The following is a 12,145-nucleotide window of genomic DNA, read 5'->3' as shown; positions in this document are numbered from 1 at the left end:
ATGAACATAAACTTTCTTCATCTTGATATTCTTGGTTTGATGTCCACAAAGGAAACTCAAGTCTTTTATGTTGCTTGGTGTGGATGATCAATTCAATTTCAATCATACTTTTCTTTCATGACCAGCAATCAATATGTATCCTCAAGTACTTCACTTATCCTAAGTGGCTACACAAGGCATAAAGGAGTTTAGTGTGAAATAAATTGCACTTGAGATTTAGATGTTACCACTCTTCTTGATTGTAATAGATGAGGTGGTCTCTTTATCTTCATATTGCTCATATATGGGTTGTAGGTTTCAACCACGAACTGGAGTGGAATCAGCTGCTACTGTTTGCACAGGGGCGGCACTGCCGCTCTAAGGCACGGCACTGCCGCTCTATAATGTTGCAGCAGGTGTGTGTAGTTGTACTGCATCAGAGTTGTCAGCGGAATTTTGGTACAGTAGGAACTTGAGGAGCTCCCACTTTTGTAGCCTATGCTTCTTGCGGTTCCTCATTACCTACACCATGAATAAAATCTTGCTCTACTAGAGAGCCATTAAGAGCATCATATGGCAAAATGAATTATTTAAACTTGAAACACTCTAGCCATTCCTAATAATTCACAAATACACATATTTAAGAACTACTAGATACTACACAAGTCAAGTGGCTAGCTATCAAGGGTTAGGTACTAGTTATTAAGGTGAGTATGAGGTTAGAAATATTTTCATTGATTAATTTTTGGGTCAATCATATAAGAAATGACAATATAAATTGATTGATAGCTTGAGTGAATATTTTCAATCAACTTGCTCAAGCACCCCAAAGCTTCATATCACCTTCAAGTGCCTACAACACTTATCAAGCATGATTTGGTACCCAAACTATGTTGGGTCCATCAAGGTTAGTCACAAGAGACTTAGGCACCCAAATGGCCTTTGTGCTAGCACTTGGCGAACCAATCACCTTTCTAGCACAAGTGTCATTTTTATGCCTCCTAAGCATATTTGAATCAAATGACAAGTTGTGCTTAGAAGTGTTACCCATGGGACAATCCTTACTAAGATATCCCTTTCTCCTACAAGTGTAGCATAGGCGGCTCTTGATCTTGTTAGCCTTCACATGTTGGATTTTCTTGCTCACTTGTGTTTCCTTGTTAATGAGCCTCTTTCTTGATGACACAATGACTTCACTTTTCTTGTTAGGACATGAGCCAATTTCATGTCCCTTCTCATTGCATCCATAACACTTCCTCTTGTTTCTTTTTGTCTTGTTCTTTGGAAGTGTGGCTTGGTCATCAACTTTGTTGGAACACATCGAGGCATTGTGTCCCATGCTAGAGCACTTGACATGAGCCATCTTCTTCTTCTCTTGTATCTTGCTCATGCCCTTCTTCTCATCTTTATTTGTTGTGCAATGTTTGACATGGTGACCCTCTTTCTTGCACTTGAAGCAAGTGATGAGAGTCTACTTTGGTTGATGTTGCACCTTGATTGCCTTAGGAGCTTTGTTGTTCTGCCTATGCATCTTCTTTATGAGCTTAGTCTGATCAGGAGTCAGATTGGTAGCCTTCCCTTTTCTGTGGGGGGCTGCACTGCTGCCCTTCACAGTGGCACTGCCGCCCTTAGGTGGCTGTGCTGCTCGAGGCTGCTGTTGTGTCACCATCTATGCAGGCTGATCTGTACCAATCTGCTCCTTGCTCTCAAACTGCACACATTCAGATCCATTCACCATTTTCCCACCATTTTGATCCATGTCATCCTTGTACCCTCCTGCTATCATTTCATTGAGCCTAGCAATCTCGTTTCTGATGGCCTCCATATTAGCAAGGTTAGTGGCATAAATATTCAAATCAAGATTACAACATTTTTCACAACCTTGGCTAGTGGAGGGAGTAGAGGTGTCCTTTGCTTTAGAGGGATGTGAGTTGCTCTCCCAAAGGATGCTATATTGCTTCTCAAGTTCTTTGTGCTTTTTCTCTAAGTCACAATACTTTTCATTGAGTGCAATATTTGCTTTCTTAGTGAGAGCATGGTCTTTTTGCTCTTTGGCCAAAACCTTGTGCAAAGAGGCCTCGTCACTTCTCCCTAATGCAAGAGCTTCCTTACTAGCAATATACATCTTTTTGGTTTTCTCAAGATTTTCATCTATATCGGCTAGCTCAGCTTTGACACTATCTAATTCCTCCAAAATCTTAGAGATGAAGATTTTGGTCTTAGGATCTAGATTTTTAATTATGTTATTAATTTCTTCATCATCACTAGATTCATCATCACTAGAGCTATCACTAAGATCACTACTAGAGATGTCACTTGGAGGTGGAGAAGGTTTGGATTTTGATTTTACCTTCTTACCCTTTGCCATAAGACATACATGAGAAGTGGCATGGATAGTTGAGCTCCTTGGTGAGATGGATTCAACATTTGGCCTCCACCAATCACAAGCTTCTCCTTTCTTCAAAATGTTAGTCTCACAAGAACTAGAGGAAGTAGAAGTGCCACATGTAAAAATATTGTTCTCACCAACCATTTCATTACCATTCATTAAGTCATATGTTGGTGAGGAAGTAGACATGACATGATCACCTAGCCCTTTTGGAAGAATCACTTGAGGCTCATCATGTGTTGGTGAAGTTGAGCACTCCTCAAGTGGTTCCTCCAATGAGAGCATCTTATCATCATATTTGGACTTGTTGTATCTTTCTTTGAGTGTGGTCCAAATGATATGAGCATCACCAAGTGGTTCACCATCTCCAAATATGACAGCATCAAGTACATCTTCACTCAAAGCACTAAATATGACATTAGTAGCTTGAGCGTTGTATTGTAAGCATTTCACTTCCTCTTTAGATAGATAGTATAAATCATCACTAAGAGGTGAAATGCTCACATCTACAATCTGCTCTATGTGAGGACCCATGGTCCTAAAAACATCAAGCACACTAGCAGACCAAGATGTATAATTTGAGCCATCTAAAAGTAAAAGTTCTAGAGATACCTCCTCACTTGTCGACATCGTTCTCTCAAGGCGGTTAAGCCCAAAATTGAGAGCCAGGCTCTGATACCAATTGAAAGGACCTTGATGTCGCCTAGGAGGACTAGAGGGGGGGGGTGAATAGGCCTATAAAAATCAACTTGAAACTCTGTTAGAACAGAGGGCGGCACTACCGGCCTTATAGGGTGGCACTGCCGCTCTTCAAAAATAAAGCAGATAGTGTTGAGATTTCACAGATAGTAACCTGACCCTCTCAACTGCTCAATCCTACAACGGAAAGATAAAATCCAGTTCAAAGACTAGGATACCACAAAAATCTCACACAAGAGAGGATCGAGCTATGAAACCCTAACAACAGCTAGCAAAGAGTTGAACCAGCAAGAACACAAAGTGAAGCACGTGAGACACAAAATTTATCCCGTGGTTCAGCTCGCCACCAAGGCTTGCCTAAGTCCACGTTGTTGAGGTATCCACAAAAGGATTGGCTCACCACCAAGGCTTGCCTTGCCCTCGTTCTCAAATCAAGAAAATGAACTCTTGAAGTGAGGGGTAATTTCTTAGCTGTAGGATGAGGTTACAAACCTCCCAAGGCTGCCACATGAGTTGGCAAGCACAAAGGTGACGCCTAGCCAGCTAGGAGCAAGCTCCAAGAGTGACAAACCCTAGAACTGCTGGCCAAATGTGAACCAAATGCTCTTAGACTTTGGGAATCAGTGGATCTGCTCTCCAATCGAGTTTTGCTGCCTTTTCTCTCAAGTTTTAATGGTGGAAATCAAGGATTGCTTGGCAGCTTGAAGGAGCAATAATGGAGGAGAGAGAGGTGAGCTTTGGTCTGTTCAGTTTCGAACTGAACCGTTGGAGAAGATAGCACTATGTTGTGGGCCGGCCCAAATGGTATTTATACATCTTGGGTCCCAATGGTCGTTTATGGGTGGCACTGCCGCCCTCATAGGACGGCACTGCCGCCCTAGCCAAAACAGGTAGAATCTGGAGATTTTTGGCTGGCTGCTTTGGCTGGGTAAGAGGATGTAGATCTGAAGTTTTGAGCATCTGGTTGCACAGTTGACCAACTGTACTAGAATTCCTCTTTATAGTACGGCTTTCCCTAAACTCAAATTCAAAGCATAAAAGAATGTAAATGCCTTTAAGCTGGTTGCCACTTCATTTGGCAATTGAGAACTATTATTGAATATGTTTTCCTCATTCTCATTATACCTTGATTATGTGACTTGAACCATTTCCATACATATGAGTTCACCTTCATGGCTTCAAGTCACTTCCACTAATGATTTGATCCTCAACACAATATGACTCATAGCTTGATTAGTACCTCGACTTAATGCAAGTACTCTCTTCTTCACCTTAGCCATGGTACCTCGGTCGCCAAGCCATCGCTTGCCCTTCACCTTCGCTTAGTACCTCAAAGCCCTTTCCTTGCTATCTTCACCCTATCAAGCCATACTTAAGTCACATCATATTAAGCATCCATTGAAAAACATTTCTTCAATATTTTGATCCTTGCTTGGATATTTTCTAGATATGAATGTTGAGATCAATCAAGCTTTAGTTTGTCTCACATAGAGACATACATGGATCAACATCAATATGGTCAAGCTAATTCACGATTCCTTATTCCCTTATCATTTTGGCTTGACATTCCAATTGATCTTTCATATATTCATCCATGTAAGCAAACCAATGTAGAGACCGACTTATATCCACTATACATTGTCATTTACCAAGTATGTTTGCTTTCACATGATGCTATGATATCCCACAACATAGAAGCCATTTCATTAATTCCATTTGCATTGTTGTCTTTTGCTTGAACTATATTGCTTCCAAAAAACTTTCAATACAACAATACATAGTTTGGCATTCACTTTAACACAACGTGGCATATCATCAAGTTTGCTTACTAGTTGAACCTTGTATATACTTGTTAATACACAACTCACAAGTATATGTAATAGACTTAATTTTCTATTCAACACTTAGCAAACTTATTAGACCTTTAATTGTGTTGTCATTCAATTTACCAAAACCCACTAAAGGGCTAGATGCACTTACAGATACTCCGATGGCTGTGGTGGTCAAAATGAGAAATCAATGGGTCATGGAGTACCACAGCATCATGGCGAAGCTGAAGCAAGACTTAGTGGGGGCAGAGGCGCACCGTGGAGCTCTGGCCATGGCAAAGCGCTCGTGACGGGGATGCTGCCGGCCGCGAGGAAGAAGAGCGCGCACCACGAGTTTCCGGTGAAGACAAGCCACAAGGATTGGTTTGCTAGATGCGCAAGGAACTAGCGGAGCTGGAACATGCATTGCTGCGATGGTGCGGGCGCTGGTTCGACGGCAAAAGCTCAACGGAGCTATGGCAACGGCGGCGGTGGAAATAGAGAAATGGAGCGGGGGCAAACGGCGATGGCCAGGGCTAAGTAGAGCGGCTCAGAAGCACAAGGAAGCCATGCAGGAGACTTCTCTGTGCCAGTGCGAAGCCGAGGACGTCCACGCGCTGTGCCTAGGAAGTGAACCGAAGGTCATCGGCAGGTGTAGCTACTGGCGGTGAACACTGTTCATAGTATTTACAAGATTGCCATTCGCCAAAATTCACAAATTACTCTCAAATTTTCATAACAACTCAAAAAACTCCAAAAACAAAAGTTGTTCAAAATCAGAATTTCTACAACTTTGCTTTTATAACCAACCCCTAATTCGGTCTACATTTTGAAATGATCTTTTGAATTCAAATAGGGGAAATTTAACGAATTATGCCTTTTTGAATAACTCCAAATTTTACTAAACAACTTGAAAAACTCCAAAAACAAACTTTGTATAACTTGTCAAGCTCTAGACTTTTGTTTTGGGCTCAACCCCAAAATATGCTTAGATTTTGAAATGGATTTTAGGGTAGGGTTTAAACTACTAAAAATCAGGGTTTTCTGGAAAATTCAAATCCAAACCAAATTTTTGACTTGATTCAAACAATTCAATTCAACACTCATAACACAATTGTAAACTTGTTTTAGTGAATGCATATCAAAGTTTGCAATTTGACCAAATGCCTTGCAATGCATATGATGACATGTCATGTTTTTAATATTTAAACTCCCGAGGTGTTACAGTTTTCGCTATCATTTAGGAGTTTGGAAGCTTAGAAATCACACTATCAGGCCAACTCAGTGGACGCTGATGACTAAATCAGCCGGCCTTTAGTGGCCGACCGGCATCAGGCTTGGGCCGCTGCGTGGAGCCACTAGCGAAGCCGCGCATCGTCGGTGCCCTGCCTAGCGTGGCCAAATTGGGCCAGAGCACACCCTTATTAGCCCCATCGCTCGCCCATGACTGCCTACACTCCCATTTCGCCTTGCACTGCCTCCTCCTTTGCCGGCCGAAGCACCACAGCAGCCGCCGCAGCACCGAGCTTCCGCCGTTGCCATTACCGGCACCAGCTAGCTCCACCTCGCCCATTCGCCACCACAACCACTCCACCGTCACCCTAAGACTCATTGTGTCCACCCATGCTCACTGACCGCGCCTAGTAAGCCACCATACCGTGCACAACCTCGCCGATGCTCTGCCGCTGAGCCCCGTCACCGTGGCTGGGACGCCTCTATCCACCATTCCTGGTGTTAGCTTGTGCGCTAGGTTCGCCAGGGTTAGTAGATGCTCATCCAAGCTTTATCTTGAGTCACCGTGGTCACCATCGGTGTAGCGCCATCGACCCACACCACCGAGCTGCCATGGCCGCCGCTGTCGTCCTTTGCGTCGTAGATCAATCCACCTAGCTATCCTAGCATGTGCGCCAGGTCGAGGGGTTCATAGTAGTCGAGGTTCCATCGCCGGAGAGGTCGTCGTCGGTGAACACCGGTCAACCCATGTCGAATAGCGCCGCCTCGCCTATTTTCGGTCGCTGACACGTGGGTCCGTCTAACCGGTGGACCCCGTCTGTTAGTGACTCAGTTCAGAAAAAAGCTAGTCCATTTATTCCTATTTTTGTATGCAACTTTGAAAATTTATAAGTTGAGCTATAGACATCCAAACTCTGTGAACCAAATTTTGTAGTGTTCCTAAGGAAGTGTAGTATTTTTAAAAAATATGATATTAGCATTTGTAGTTGAGTCTTTGGAGGGATTAAAATGAAACTTGAAATGTGTTTTTAAGTGTATGTAAACTTGTTTAATTTATATCTAGAGTTCCTATGCTCCAAAAATTATGAAATTTATGTGGTGAGCTGTTCTTGACAAGTATGAGCTCTGGTAAAAATTTGAGGGTCAGTGCGTGAATGGATTTGTAGTTATATATTTTCCTTTTATAATTAGGTGATCCTTGTATGAATTTTTATAAATTATTTATGAATCCAATATTCATGAAATTTGTTGGAGATTGTCCTAGTACCATATAGATGCTAAGAAAAATATAAAATCTGTTGCTTGACACTTTTCACTAGGGTTTTCTATTTATGCTATTTTAAGCCTTTCTACCTTGTCATTTTTGCATAGGATGTTTTACTCAGTAAAATGGCATGAAACTTTTACAGTAGTCTATTGGTAGCATTAGTAAGCCACTGTAAATTTTTGAGAATTTATGATGTACATTTTGTATATGTTTATTATTTACCCTAATTATTTAATTAAAATAAGAAAGGCATTGAAATAATTAGATTGTGATTAAGCATGATGTTTTCTATGGTTCTTATGATGCATAGTAACTGTTGATGTCAATGGTAAAATTTAGAAGCCATTGGTTGTATACAAATAACTAATTATCGCTTTATCATTCAAATACAGGACTGCATGTATAGTTTTGATTGTGTGGATGATTTCATATGGATAATGGTCTATACTGTAAAACTTTTTAATAACAAAGTTGTATATAACTTACTAATCTACCTTGTGTTAAATTTTCACAGCCATAGGACTTAGGGTTTTTGAGTTCTAGCTGTTACAAGTTTGCTGTCCGAAAGGTTTACTTTCTGGACAGATTTGATTGAATGATTTGTTTGCCCAATTTAACTCTTGAATCACAGTGAGAGTATTAAAGGAAAGTTGTAGATAATTTTATAAGCTTTCCAGAAAGTCCAAGATCATAGCATTTAGATAAGTAGAACTTCAGTTATGAGTAAAATGAGTAGCTGCTATTTTGTGATATAGTAGATGCACTGTTGAAGTAGTTAATTAAATAATCAAGAAGAGATATGCACATACTCAGTAAATGTGATGCACTTGTTATTACTTTAACACCATGATGTTAAGAATATGTACAAGGATGCATTCATCATGTGTCATCATACTATACTTGTCAGCATATATGCATTCGCAATATCTTGTACCATACTCATGCATCTTGGATCGACGGAGGAGATAACGTTGCTGGAGTTCAACGAAGGAGAGGAAGGGGACCAGCAGGAGATTCCTCAAGCCGTAGCTCCAGAAGGCAAGGAGCAAAACCTAGAAGAGCTTCCAGAGTGACCTGATCATCGCCCCATTTCCTTTCTGAAAGGCAAGCCCCGGAGCATTCTAAGTCTCCCAGTATTTTGCAAAATATTACTCAAGTCCTTATGATTGATTCATTAGGTTATAAGAGTTGATTGGAACCATGGATGCATATAAATTCCTTGTCTAGAAAAGTACCTTTAACCCTGTACAGGTCTAGGATCGAATACATGCTTAGCCATGCTTAGATCGGTAGAAGTCAGGTGATTTCCTGTCACCTGCGAGATATTGGTGGATACCGAAGCACAGTTGGCTATATTTGCTATCATGGAAAAGAACCATGGGGTAAAAAGTAAATCAAGGCCAGGCGGAGTCTATGGTGGGTTGACTCATGTGATTCCATCTGTGTCGATTAAGGACCGTACCGTTGTTGGCGCTTCTAACAAGATTGAATGCATGCCTATCACTTAGCTGGCTGGATAACTTGTTCTGACCACAAAGCTGAGTAGCTCCACTCAGGCCAGGCCTTGCTCTATAAGAGTGCGCCCTCTGGATGGTAGTAAGGATGTGTGGGGAGCCAGACTGAGCCCAAGGGCAGGCTGGGCTGAATGTCCTGACATTTGGTTGTCCCTAATTGTGCGGCGCTGGGTGAACCTACGAAATGTGTACTTGAGTTGTACCAAAGGTGACCTAAGGCTACCATGGCTGGTAGAACCAGGTTTGTGTTAGGAATAAATTCCTAGCTGGTTGAAATCGATTCAAATCGCCAGTCTCTCCCGGATAGTGAGAAACTTGGCTAACCCCAACATCATAGTAATTGTACTATGGAATACGGTGGTTCAAATGAACATGGAATTACAATACCTACTATGGTTACTATTGTATGCTCTTAAAATGATATACCACATGTTTGGCATAGGATAGTCGCTAATTTAGAGATGGATAGTCATAATTAACTTGATAAAAGAATTATAATTGTATAACTGAGTTAATCACCTTTTATGCAAAATATTGTCAAGCTACATCCACTTATACAGCCTTGCATGATCCTTGGAGTCATTTTATTTCTGGTTTATGATGGGTAAGTCTAGCTAAGTACCTTCTCGTACTCAGGGTTTATTTCCCATTATTGTAGATGGCACTGTGTATCATGGTTATTGCAAAAGTTGCTTCTATCCTATTGTGGATGAGGAGTAAGCCTTGGGTAGGCTTCTTTATTAATCCCTCTACATGCTTTTGTGGACTATGATCATATGTTGGCACTGTATCAAACTATGTTGGCAAATGCTACTTTCAAACTTAATTTGCTTCCACTTTTATCCATTAAACTTGGTTTGTAATAACTTTGTTTCATACTCTGATGATGGAAAGGTATCTGTGAACTTTATGTAATATGTGACATGTATGTTGAATCATGTATGATCTTGGTTGTTGTAAATCGTTTATCGAGACCCGTCGTGGTACTCGATGGACTATCGGGTTTATATGGGTTCAAGTATGATAGTGCGACCACTTGCGGGCTGCCATTGTATTTGTACTCTTATAAATTGGTCAGTTCTATGATAGATGTCTCAAGCTGGTCAGACTCTTTCATTGCGATTTGGTGGTATCTGGAGTACGCATCAAGGAAGCAGAGGGTTTCGCACCCCGAGGTAGAGTCAACTATTTGGTCTATGCGCGGCAAAGGAAACTGGATCCTTTGGGCATGCTTTGTTGAGACCTATGTAGTCAACACACATCCTCCATTTCCTACTCTTCTTTCATATAAGAACAGGATTGGATAACCACTCTAGGTGGTATACTTCCTTAATGAATCTAGCCACCAGAAGCTTTGCGATCTCCTCACTAATGGTCATGTGTTTCCCCTCGTTGAAGAGACATAGGCATTGTTTCACCGGCTTGGAGCCTAGGCAGATCTTCAAGGCATGGTCAGTGACCTCCCTTGGAATGCCTAGCATGTCCGAGGGTTTCTACACAAAGATGTCTCTGTTGGCGTGGAGGAAGCCGACGAGCGTGCTTTCCTATTTGGAGGAAAGCGTGGTACCAATGCGCACCATTTTGCCCACGGTGCTCCTGGGGTTTACGAGGACCTCTTTGGAGCCCTCCATTGGTTCGAAGGACCTAGTCGACCACTTAGGGTCAGGTGCTTCTTCGGTGACCTCCTTCCTGAGAGCCATGAGCTCTGCGGAGGCGGACAATTGCTGCGGTGTGATCGCAGCACTCGACTTTGCACTCATAGTCATGCTAAAAGGAGGTGCCAACGGTGATGACCCCACGTGGGCCCAGTATCTTCAGCTTGAGGTAGGTGTAATTGGGGATGGCCATGAACTTCGCATAGCATGGTCGTCCTAGGATGGCATGGTAGGTTCTATGGAACCCAACCACTTCAAAGGTGAGGGTCTCCATCCTATAGTTGGACGGACACCCGAAGGTGATAGGTAGATTGACCTGCCCAAGTGGCAAGGCCTGCTTTCCAGGCACGATGCCATGGAAAGGTGCTCCAGTTGGCTGGACGCGTACTCAGTCGATGCCCATGTCATCGAGAGTCTCAGCATACATGATGTTGAGGCCACTGCCCCCATCCATCAGTACCTTGGTGAGCCTCTTTGTACCAACAATCGGGTTGACCACGAGCACATATCTCCCCGTTTGCAGGAAACTCTCTAGGTGGTCGGTCTGGTCGAAGGTTATGGAAGACTCAAACCATCAGAGGAAGGCAGTCGTGGTCGGTTCGGTCATATAGACCACACGGTGTGCGACCTTCTAGCGATGCTTGGAGTCGTAGGCTGCTGACCCTCCAAAGATCATGAGGTAGTCATCCAGTGTTGAAAAGCCACCATCTTTCCCCTCAGTGTCATTCATGGTCAGGTCAGGGTCCTTCCCATGCTCCCCTTTGTTCAAGCCTCCGGACAAGAACCGCTTCATGAGGCTGCAGTCCTTGTATAGATGCTTAACGGGAAAGGCATGGTTCGGGCATGGTCCCTTGAGTAGTTTCTCAAAGTGGTTCAAAGTGCCCTCCAGTGGGCTTCCAACCACCCCTACGGTCTACGGTGGCCACAAGAGAGCCCTCATGCCACTGCTTGTTCTTCTTCTTGGTGGGACGATTGGAGGCGCCTTCGCTGGCGTCCTCGTCCCATCTCGCCTTGCCTTTGAGGCGGTCAAAGATCACTCCAATCGCTTCTTTGCCCAAGGCATGGCTAGTGGCGATGTCTAGGAGTTCCTTGGTGGTTTGCGGGCCCTTGCCTCCTAGCTTGTGAACCAGAGACTTGCAAGTGGTCTCAGATAGGAAAGCTCCTATAATGTTGGCATCGGCGACATTAGGTAGCTCATTGCACTATCGGGAGAAACACTAGATGTACCCATGGAGGGTCTCACTGGCCTTCTATCGGCAGTTCTTGAGGTCCCATGGGTTCCTAGGGCACTTGTATGTGGCCTGGAAGTTCCCCATGAAGATCTCCTTTAGGTCCGCCCAACTCTGGATTCTATTGGGCGGCAGGTGTTCCAACCATGTTCGTGCCGAATCGTCCAAGAACAATGGAAGGTTGCAGATAATGAAATCATCATTATCCACACCACCTACTTGGCAGGCAAGCCAATAATCCTTGAGCCATAGTCCAGGGTTCGTCTCCCTATAGTACTTTAGGATGTTGGTTGGTGGTCGGTACCTTGGTGGGAAGGCAGCGTTGAGGATGTGTCGACCGAAGGCCTGAGGCCCCGGTAGGCTAGGGCTCGG

General features: G+C 43.2%; 1 pseudogene; it reads right to left on the bottom strand.

Moving 5' to 3' along the window:
- Positions 1 to 844: 844 nt before the first annotated feature.
- On the bottom strand, positions 845 to 2,998 carry LOC136494620 (uncharacterized; annotated as a pseudogene).
- Between the last annotated feature and the right edge of the window lie 9,147 nt (positions 2,999 to 12,145).

This window comes from Miscanthus floridulus, chromosome 11, assembly GCF_019320115.1.
Source record: "Miscanthus floridulus cultivar M001 chromosome 11, ASM1932011v1, whole genome shotgun sequence".
NCBI classification, from domain to species: Eukaryota; Viridiplantae; Streptophyta; class Magnoliopsida; order Poales; family Poaceae; genus Miscanthus; species Miscanthus floridulus.
The sequence above is the reverse complement of the archived record's forward strand: the minus strand, read 5'-3'. Positions and strand labels throughout refer to the sequence as shown.